The following is an 8491-nucleotide window of genomic DNA, read 5'->3' as shown; positions in this document are numbered from 1 at the left end:
GCCGCACGTGCCCACTCCGCCTCCGCTTCCCGCGCGCGCCCGGGCCCTGGCTCCGGGCGGGTTCCGCCGCGTCTGGCCTGTGGCCTCCCGCCAGGCCCATGGAGCTGCCCCGGCCTGGCGCCGCCGTGCGGATATCTCTTCCTTTTCTTGCTTTTTTGATTGTGTGAATGAATTTATTAGGAAAAAAAGAGCTGGACCTGCCCCATACATTCTCAGGGATATTACTGGCATAATACCTATGACAAAAGTACAAGACAAAGTTGTTGGATGACAGTAAATATTCCTTTTCGCATCACCCCGCCTCCACTGAAAGTCCCCATTCCCAGAAGTTATCTTCTTCGTTTTTTGTTTTCGGTTTTATGAATGTTACCACAATTCTAATTAAAATGCATGCACCTCTAATGCTGATGCCATCAGTCTATATGCTTTGAAAGACTGAAATTAGCTCACACTGCTCTCTACCTTTGTACCCTTCTGAAGTTTTGCTTGTTGCGAATTTCATTTTTGTGTGTGTGGTGAAAATAAACTATAGAATGGCCGGGCGCGGTGGCTCACGCTTGTAATCCCAGCACTTTGAGGCCTAGGCGGGTGAATCATCTGAGGTCAGGAGTTCGAGACCAGCCTGTCCAACCTGGTGAAACCTCGTCTCTGCTAAAAATTCAATATTAGCCAGGCGTGGTGGCGGGTGCGTGTAACCCCAGCTACTAGGGAGGCTGAGGCAGGAGAATCCCATAGAACCTGGGAGGCGGAGGTTACAGCGAGATCGCGCCACTGCACTCCAGCCTGGGCGACAGAGTGAGACACTGTCTCAAAAAAATAAATAAAAATAAAATCCACAGAATTTACCGTCTTAACTATCTTTACGCGTACAGTTCAGTGGTGGTAAGTATATTCATAACACCACCATCCATCTCTGTACCTCTTTCATCTTGAAAAACAAACTGCATTACATGTTAACTCTCGGTTCCCCTCTACCTTCTACTTTCTGGCAGTCACCATCCTACTTCCTGTGTCTCTGAGTCCGACTACTCATAAGAGTGGAATCATACAGTATTTGTCTTGTGACTGACTTATTTTACTTAGCAGAACATTCTCAAGGTTCATCCATGTTGTAGCACATTGTGGAATTTCCTTCCTTTTTAACACTGAATACTATCCCATTGTATGGATATGCCACATTTTGCTTATCTGCTCACCTGTTGATGGACCTTTGGCTTGCTTCCCTAATTCAAGATATTGTGAATGATGCTTTGACATTTTCAAAGAACCAATTTTTGGTTTCATTGGTTTTCTCTATCGTTTCCTATTTTCTATTTCATTTATCTTGGCTTTAATCTCTATTATTTCCTTCTTTTTGCCAGCTTTGGATTTAGTTTTTCTTTTTATAGTTCATTAAGTTGTAAAGTTAGGTTGTTAATTTGAGATTTTCTTGGTGTTTGATGTATTTATAGCTATAAACTCCCCCTTTAGCATTGCTTTTGCTGTATCACAAAAGTTGCTATATTGTGTTTACATTTTCTTTTTTTCTCTTTTCTTTTTTTTTTTTTTTTTTTGAGACAGAGTCTTGCTCTGTCGCCCAGGCTAGAGTGCAGTGGCGCGATCTCGGCTCACTGCAAGCTCCGCCTCCCGGGTTCTCGCCATTCTCCTGCCTCAGTCTCCCGAGTAGCTGGGACTACAGGCTCCCGCCACCATGCCCGGCTAATTTTTTTGTTTTTTTTTTAGTAGAGACGGGGTTTCACCGTGTTAGCCAGGATGGTCTCGATCTCCTGACCTCGTGATCCGCCCGTCTCAGCCTCCCAAAGTGCTGGGATTACAGGCGTGAGCCACAGCACCTGGCTCTACCTCCCTTTCATGCAAAATTTAGGATCCTGTGTTAATTTCCGGAATGATTCTGATTTCTAGGATTCAAATATCAATATTAAATATTTTAGGATTTTTCTGTTTTGTTTTTGCAGCAAAATTGATTAAATTTAATAGATTTCTTAAAAAAGTATCCACCTAGTTACAAGCTTTTAAAAATGCCAATGAAAACACTTTGTAAACTGTAAATGTTAAATGCAGAAATGAGAGGATCTTTTATTTTTCTCTGAATAGCAAAGATTTACTGATTGAGAACTTTTTGAGATCCTGACTCTTACTATGAAACAGGTTCGTTGTGGCTGCAGGACCTAATTTGAATGGCTGCTTCAGTTGTTTTTTCCTGAAGTGTCAGAATGAGTTGATGATCCCAAGAGACCTATCCCAATTGAACGCTGAACAAAACTCTAGCATAAGGCAACTCTTGGAAGCCAAAATCTAGACTATGATGGGGCAATAACTCTGGGTCTTTTTCATTGATGTTTCTTCCGTAAATAACGACGAAATAACAAAAACCGAAACACCCTCTGCTATTACTCTGAATTGAAATCATGTAAAAAAAGGTATTGTAGTTATAGAATATTAAATAGTTCAAGATGAATAATGCAAATAAACTCCCAATTTGGCCTTTTGAAAGGTTCCCAGTATATTGCACTAAACTTGAAAGTAACCAAAGAAAGCAGAAATAACTCTCATAAAATCCTGTACTAAAACCAGACCCTTATGGACTTTCAAAATTTCACTTAAGGATCTATTGAACATATACTTCTCAACAGTTTATTTAGATGTTTTCTCAACCTATACTATGTTCCAAGGGCCACACTTGAATCAGGGAATGGGTAGAGGCAGGTGTATACAATTGCAGTAGAAAGTGGCAGCTTGACAGCCTTTGAGGAGGAACCGCAAACTCATTAGCTGAGATGGCACTGAACTTTGTCATTTGTCATCTGTGTATAAAGAATAACAGTGCTGAGTGTCTGCACATATTCAAAACCTACATAGAATCATGTTGTCAAATGAAGCAGCCAAAATCAGACTGGCTTTCTGTCAGAAAGTCAGACTTAATTTTTCCATTCAAATTGCTGCATTAATATGTATTACAAGGAACATAATAAAAATTAGAAATAAATTATTAAATGCTTCCTGTAACAGAAATAATAAAAGCAGTCCAGCTTATAATTTAAATCTAATATAATCAACTTAGCTACTTTATAATAAAAAGGACAAACTATTCTGCTATTTCTACTTAATTTATAATACTGCTAAATAATGGGAACTAAAATAAGTTACTTAATGGGAAGTATGACAAAATGGAATTCCTCCTGAGTATCTAGCTCTGTTTTTGGGCTTTCGGAAGTGTCAAAGTATAGTTCTCAAAAGTTAAACACATGACTCATACGAATATAAAGTGAACACATATCAGAGGATTTATTTCATTTTGTATTTTTTTTGAGACAGAGTCTTGCTCTGTCGCCAGGCTGGAGTGCAGTGGTGCGATCTCTACTCACTGCAACCTCCACCTCCCAGGTTCAAGCGATTCTCCTGCCTCAGCCTCATGAGTAGCTGGGACTACAGGCACTTGCCACCATGCCCAGCTAATTTTTGTATTTTTGGTAGAGACAGGGTTTCACCATGTTGGCCAGGATGGTGTCAGTCTCAGAGGATTTATTTAACTCATTCATGAGGGAATCCAGAGGAGGATGAAGCTAGTTCAGAAGGTTCATAAAGCTGAGTACGTGCAGCCACTAGAAAAAGTGGAGTCAAATGGCCAGTTAGAAACAAAAGTGATTAGGATCCTACAGGGAAGCACAACTGCCACCTTTGAGGCCATCATACAGAAATCACTCACATCTCTACTGGGCAAAAATCCATAAGGAAACATGTAATGTCACAGTGTGGGCACAAATGTGGGTCAACCGTTAAATAATCCTAGCTTGTCAGACATGACACAGCCATGCAATCACTCTTTTTGGCCTTATTTCCGAGTTTTAGACATTTTTTTAAATAGGACTGAAAAATAAAAATCAAATATAAAAATTAGAATCAAGTCCATTAATATTTTCTTAAAAAATTTTTTTTTTTTTAACCATTCACTAGCCCCAGTTTTGGAGGGAGGAGAGGATGCCCAGGCCCCAGAAGCCTTTGCTGATGGGCGTGGTGCTCTTCCTTTCCTCTCAGGCAGAGCAGCAGGCTTTGCTGAAGGGCAGTCTAGGTCCACACGGCTGCCAAGGGTGGCAGACGGGCACTGACTGCTGCATTGCAGGCACTCAATCAATGCTAGCTGAGCACCAGTGAGCAAGTGAAACGCAACTGGGAGCCTGGTGCCGGCCGGCAGTGCAGCTAAGTTCTCATATGGCCAGTTTACCGTGTAAGTGCAAAGCCAGCCTCAATCAATCCTGCTACACTCTCATGAAAGGAGCAGCAGAGGGCACTTTGTTTCAAGCAGGCTGCCCAAGAACTATGGTCACCTGCTCTGCTGGTTGAAGAAAAAAAAGCAGGAGTGGTGAGCATAGAAACCAGCCTGGCCCTGGATACCGCTTGTGGTTGCAGAACTGCAGAGAGAGCCCATGGCGTCTCTCCTGCCCAACATTGTGTACCAGGTGTGCAGCCAGGCTCCCTCTCCGAGCAAGGACTTCTACCACCTGCCATCACTAAAGCTGAGGTAAGGCACTGGCAAAGCTAGAGACCTACAGCTTTAATGCTGGTTGAAAACATACTTTCTCCTGTTCTGGGAATGGCAAGCACAGTCGCTGAGAGGTTTGGCTGTGAAGTCAGACCAACCTACTTTAGAATTTGCCTCTATAACTTACTGTGTGCGCACATGCTTGAATGTGAACTTGGGCAAGCTACTTTCTCATATGTTTGCATGCAGTAGAACAATAGTACCCACCTTATAAGCTTGTTTTGGCATAAGACAGCATGAAGTGTTCAGAGAACTTAGTGCTAGCACACTGAACAGAATCAATGTTAGATGCCATTATTTTATACTGATTTAATTACAGTAACAAGAACTCTGACCATTAATAGAGAATACTTACTTCATAGGATGAGTATCAGGACCCAATAAGAATAAAAGATTTGAGAGACAGTTTGGGGAAACAGGTAAGGGGATAGGCTTAAAGTATGATTTTCAGAAAGGCAAAAACATCCACTTGAGAGGCTGAGGTGGGAGGACTGCTTGAGGTCAGGAGTTTGAGCTGCAGTGAACTATGATCACACCTGTAAATTGCCACTGGCCTCCAGCCTGGGCAACACAGCAAGACCCCAGCTCCATAAACATGACTCAGACACAGAATGAACAAGGAACATATATCAAAGTTTGAGCAACTTGCAAATGAGGCTGTTTCCAAAATACATCCTATAAAACCTAAGGGTAAGTTTTTATGTGGTTTCATCCTAATAAAGTGTGCAGTAATCATTAAGACAGTTAAAACCTGTTTCTACCAAATGTTTCCCAGTTGTAGTCATTCTTTAACCAATTAAATATTTTATTTCTGGCCGGGCACAGTGGCTCACGCCTGTTAATCCCAGCACTTTGGGAGGCCGAGGTGGGTGTTATCACCTAAGGTCAGGAGTTCAAGACCAGCCTGGCCAACATGGGGAAACCCTGTCTCTACTAAAAATACAAAAAATTTAGCCAGGCGTGGTGGCGCACGCCTATAGTCCCAACTGCTCAGGAGGCTGAGGAGAGAGGATCATTTGAACCTGCGAGGTGGCAGTTGCAGTGAGCCGAGACTGCACCACTGCATTCCAGCCTGGGCAACAGAGTAAGACCCTGTCTCAAAAAAAAAAAATTTATTTCCACCTTCCATTAGTTAAAAAAGTTATAAACTAAATGCTAAATGCAATTAGTTTTCAGCAGTATATACTTTAATGTTTTCTTAAATACATGTAAAACACTTGGTCATGTTGTAAAACAAAATTATAACTTTAAAAATCAATCTTTTCATTATTCCCAAAAGCCCCATGCTACAGTTTTACATATTCATACACATATTTACTGAAGAAATAGAACTCCCATTATACATGGCTGGCCTCACCAGTAACTCACACATGTAGCTGAACATTATATTGTATTATTTAAATTAGGTAATGAGAAACAGACTATTTGCTCTATATAATTTTAATCTTGACTTTATTGCATTTTCCAGAAATTGGATGAATTAAATCTGCAATCCAAGGCTTTGGCAAATACGCATTGAACACTTTATAAAAATATTGCACTGACAAAGATGTGCTGAAATCACTGCTAATCCCCCAAACCTTTCTGAGTATGTCAGATTGAGCTGTTTCTCTCCAAGAGTGGAAAAGCAACAGGTGTAATTATAGTTAGCTGATAAGTCCTGGGAAACCTTTTATATTTACTTTTCAGAAATAGAGAAACTGGATGATTTTAGTGATTGAATAACAAATCCTTTTAAAAGTTAAGTGGTTCCCAATCGTTAGCTTTCAATAAAATTGAAAGAATTATGAGATGGTACACCATTAGAAGTAATACTGATTATAGATAACTGAACATTTTGCAATATAACTTGAAAGAAAAAAATTTTTTTTGAGATGGAGTCTCACTATGTCACTCAGGTGGGAGTGCAGTGGCACAATCTCGGCTCATTGCAACCTGTCTCCCCAGTTTAAGCGATTCTCCTGCCTCAGCCTTCCCAGTAGCTGGGATTACAGGCACGTGCCACCATGCCCAGATAGTCTTTTTGTATTTTTAGTAGAGACGGGGTTTCACCATGTTGGCCAGGCTGGTGTTGAACTCCTGACCTCAAGTGATTAGCCTGCCTCAGCCTCCCAAAGTACTGGGATTACAGGCATGAGCCACCGCGCCCAGCCAGAAATTAAAGAATTAAGTGGTGTTAACATAACAAAAATCCTCTGTTCCTTTTTACTATGTGAGCAAGATTTCTCAGTAGTTATATTAATAAAATTAAAAACTGGAATAGAATTGTCCAACACTATCTTATTCTATTAGTAAAAGGTATCCAACTCATCCATTGATAGATAAACCAACTGGGAAAATACATCCCCATCCGAGATGAATTTTCTTTTTAATGCATTATTACTAGAAATTTTAAACATTCAAGGAAGACAGGGTAATATAATGGACTCAACAGTTTTATCAGCTGTCAACATTCTGCCTGAGAAACATAAAGAACTTCATAAATGCAAGGTACTGTTATTTAAGCAATCTAGAAATTCTTAAAGATCACCGACTTTCCAGTGGGAATATGGCTTTATTTTACAGATAAGATATTCCCTTTGTGAAGAAGCATGGGCGTATGTGTTTTTAAAATCCAGTGTTTTTTGTTTGTTTGTTTGAAGTTTGGCAAAGTTTTAATAAGCAAGAGTAAGGGTTGAAGTGAGGAGGAATTATGCTGTTAGCTGGCTCTGGGAATCCCATGGCCACACAGTAACGGGTTCCTTGTCAACAGGAAGTCTGGTTATCACCCTCAATTGCAGTCACTCATTTTGGTCAGGGAGACATCTCTCCACACTTGCACCATCTTCACAGACTCAGGCAAGATTCGATGGTCAAAGCTCTAAAAGCATTAGCCATCGACCATTACCTGGTACTTATTGTCCAGCACCAAGATGCTCAGGTCAAATTCTTTGCCATTCTGAAAGGGCATATTTTTGGATTTCATCTCAGGCTTCCAGGCCCCATTCTCACGCTGTTCATGACCACACAACGGCCAAAGAACACTTGGAAATGGAAGGTGGTGTCTGAGTCTTCATTCATCCTGGTGTGGAAATCCACCTGCAGCTGCGGTTCATTGATGAAACAAACAACTAGTCTCCCTTTAATGTCAAGTAGAACCAATAGACAAGAGCACAGCTTGTGTGTGTGGCACAAGTAGTTGTGACATTGTTGTCTCCCTCTGGGTGGTGCTTCTGAATTGTGTTTAGTATTCTTTTTCCTTTTGTTTTTTTTGAGACGGAGTCTTGCACTTTTGCCCAGGCTGGAGTGCAGTGACGCGATCTTGGCTCACTGCAAGCTCCGCCTCCCAGGTTTATTCTCCTGCCTCAGCCTCCTGAGTAGCTGGGACTACAGGTGCCCGCCACCACGCGCGGCTAATTTTATTTTTTTTTATTTTTAGTAGAGACGGGGTTTCACCGTGTTAGCCAGGATAGTCTTGATCTCCTGACCTCGTGATCCACCCGCCTCGACCTCCCAAAGTGCTGGTATTACAGGCGTGAGCCACCATGCCTGGCCCTGAATTTTTTTTTTTTTTTTTTAAAAGAGTGGGTGGGTGAGTTTGCTTGTCATAACCTAGTGTTTTGTCTTTCTCTCTCGCTCTGATAGTTAGGGCAGATGTAGACAGTGTTTGTTTAAGAAAAATTAGCCAGGTGTGATGGCGCACACCTGTAATCCCAGCTACTCTGGAAGCTGAGGTAGAAGAATTGCTTGAACCCAGGAGGCGTGAGTTTCGGTGAGCTGAGATCACGCCGCTGCACTCCAGCGTGGGTGACAGAGTGAGACTCCATCTCTAAGAAAAAAAAAAAAGATTTTCTAAGTCATTCTCTGTCCTTTTGAAAGTCTGTGTAATATTTACCAGTAAAATATTTTAAGGCCTTATCTTTTGGAATTTTTTGCACGTTTTTGACAGCTGCTTAGTGTCATCCAAACCAA

The 8491-nt window shown here is 41.3% G+C and overlaps 1 pseudogene; it reads right to left on the bottom strand.

Annotated features, from left to right (window-relative positions):
- Positions 1-7221: 7221 nt before the first annotated feature.
- LOC129049617 (galectin-10-like) lies at positions 7222-8221 on the bottom strand (annotated as a pseudogene).
- Positions 8222-8491: the final 270 nt, after the last annotated feature.

Source organism: Pongo abelii, chromosome 14 (genome assembly GCF_028885655.2).
Source record: "Pongo abelii isolate AG06213 chromosome 14, NHGRI_mPonAbe1-v2.0_pri, whole genome shotgun sequence".
Classification (NCBI taxonomy): Eukaryota; Metazoa; Chordata; class Mammalia; order Primates; family Hominidae; genus Pongo; species Pongo abelii.
The sequence above is the reverse complement of the archived record's forward strand: the minus strand, read 5'-3'. Positions and strand labels throughout refer to the sequence as shown.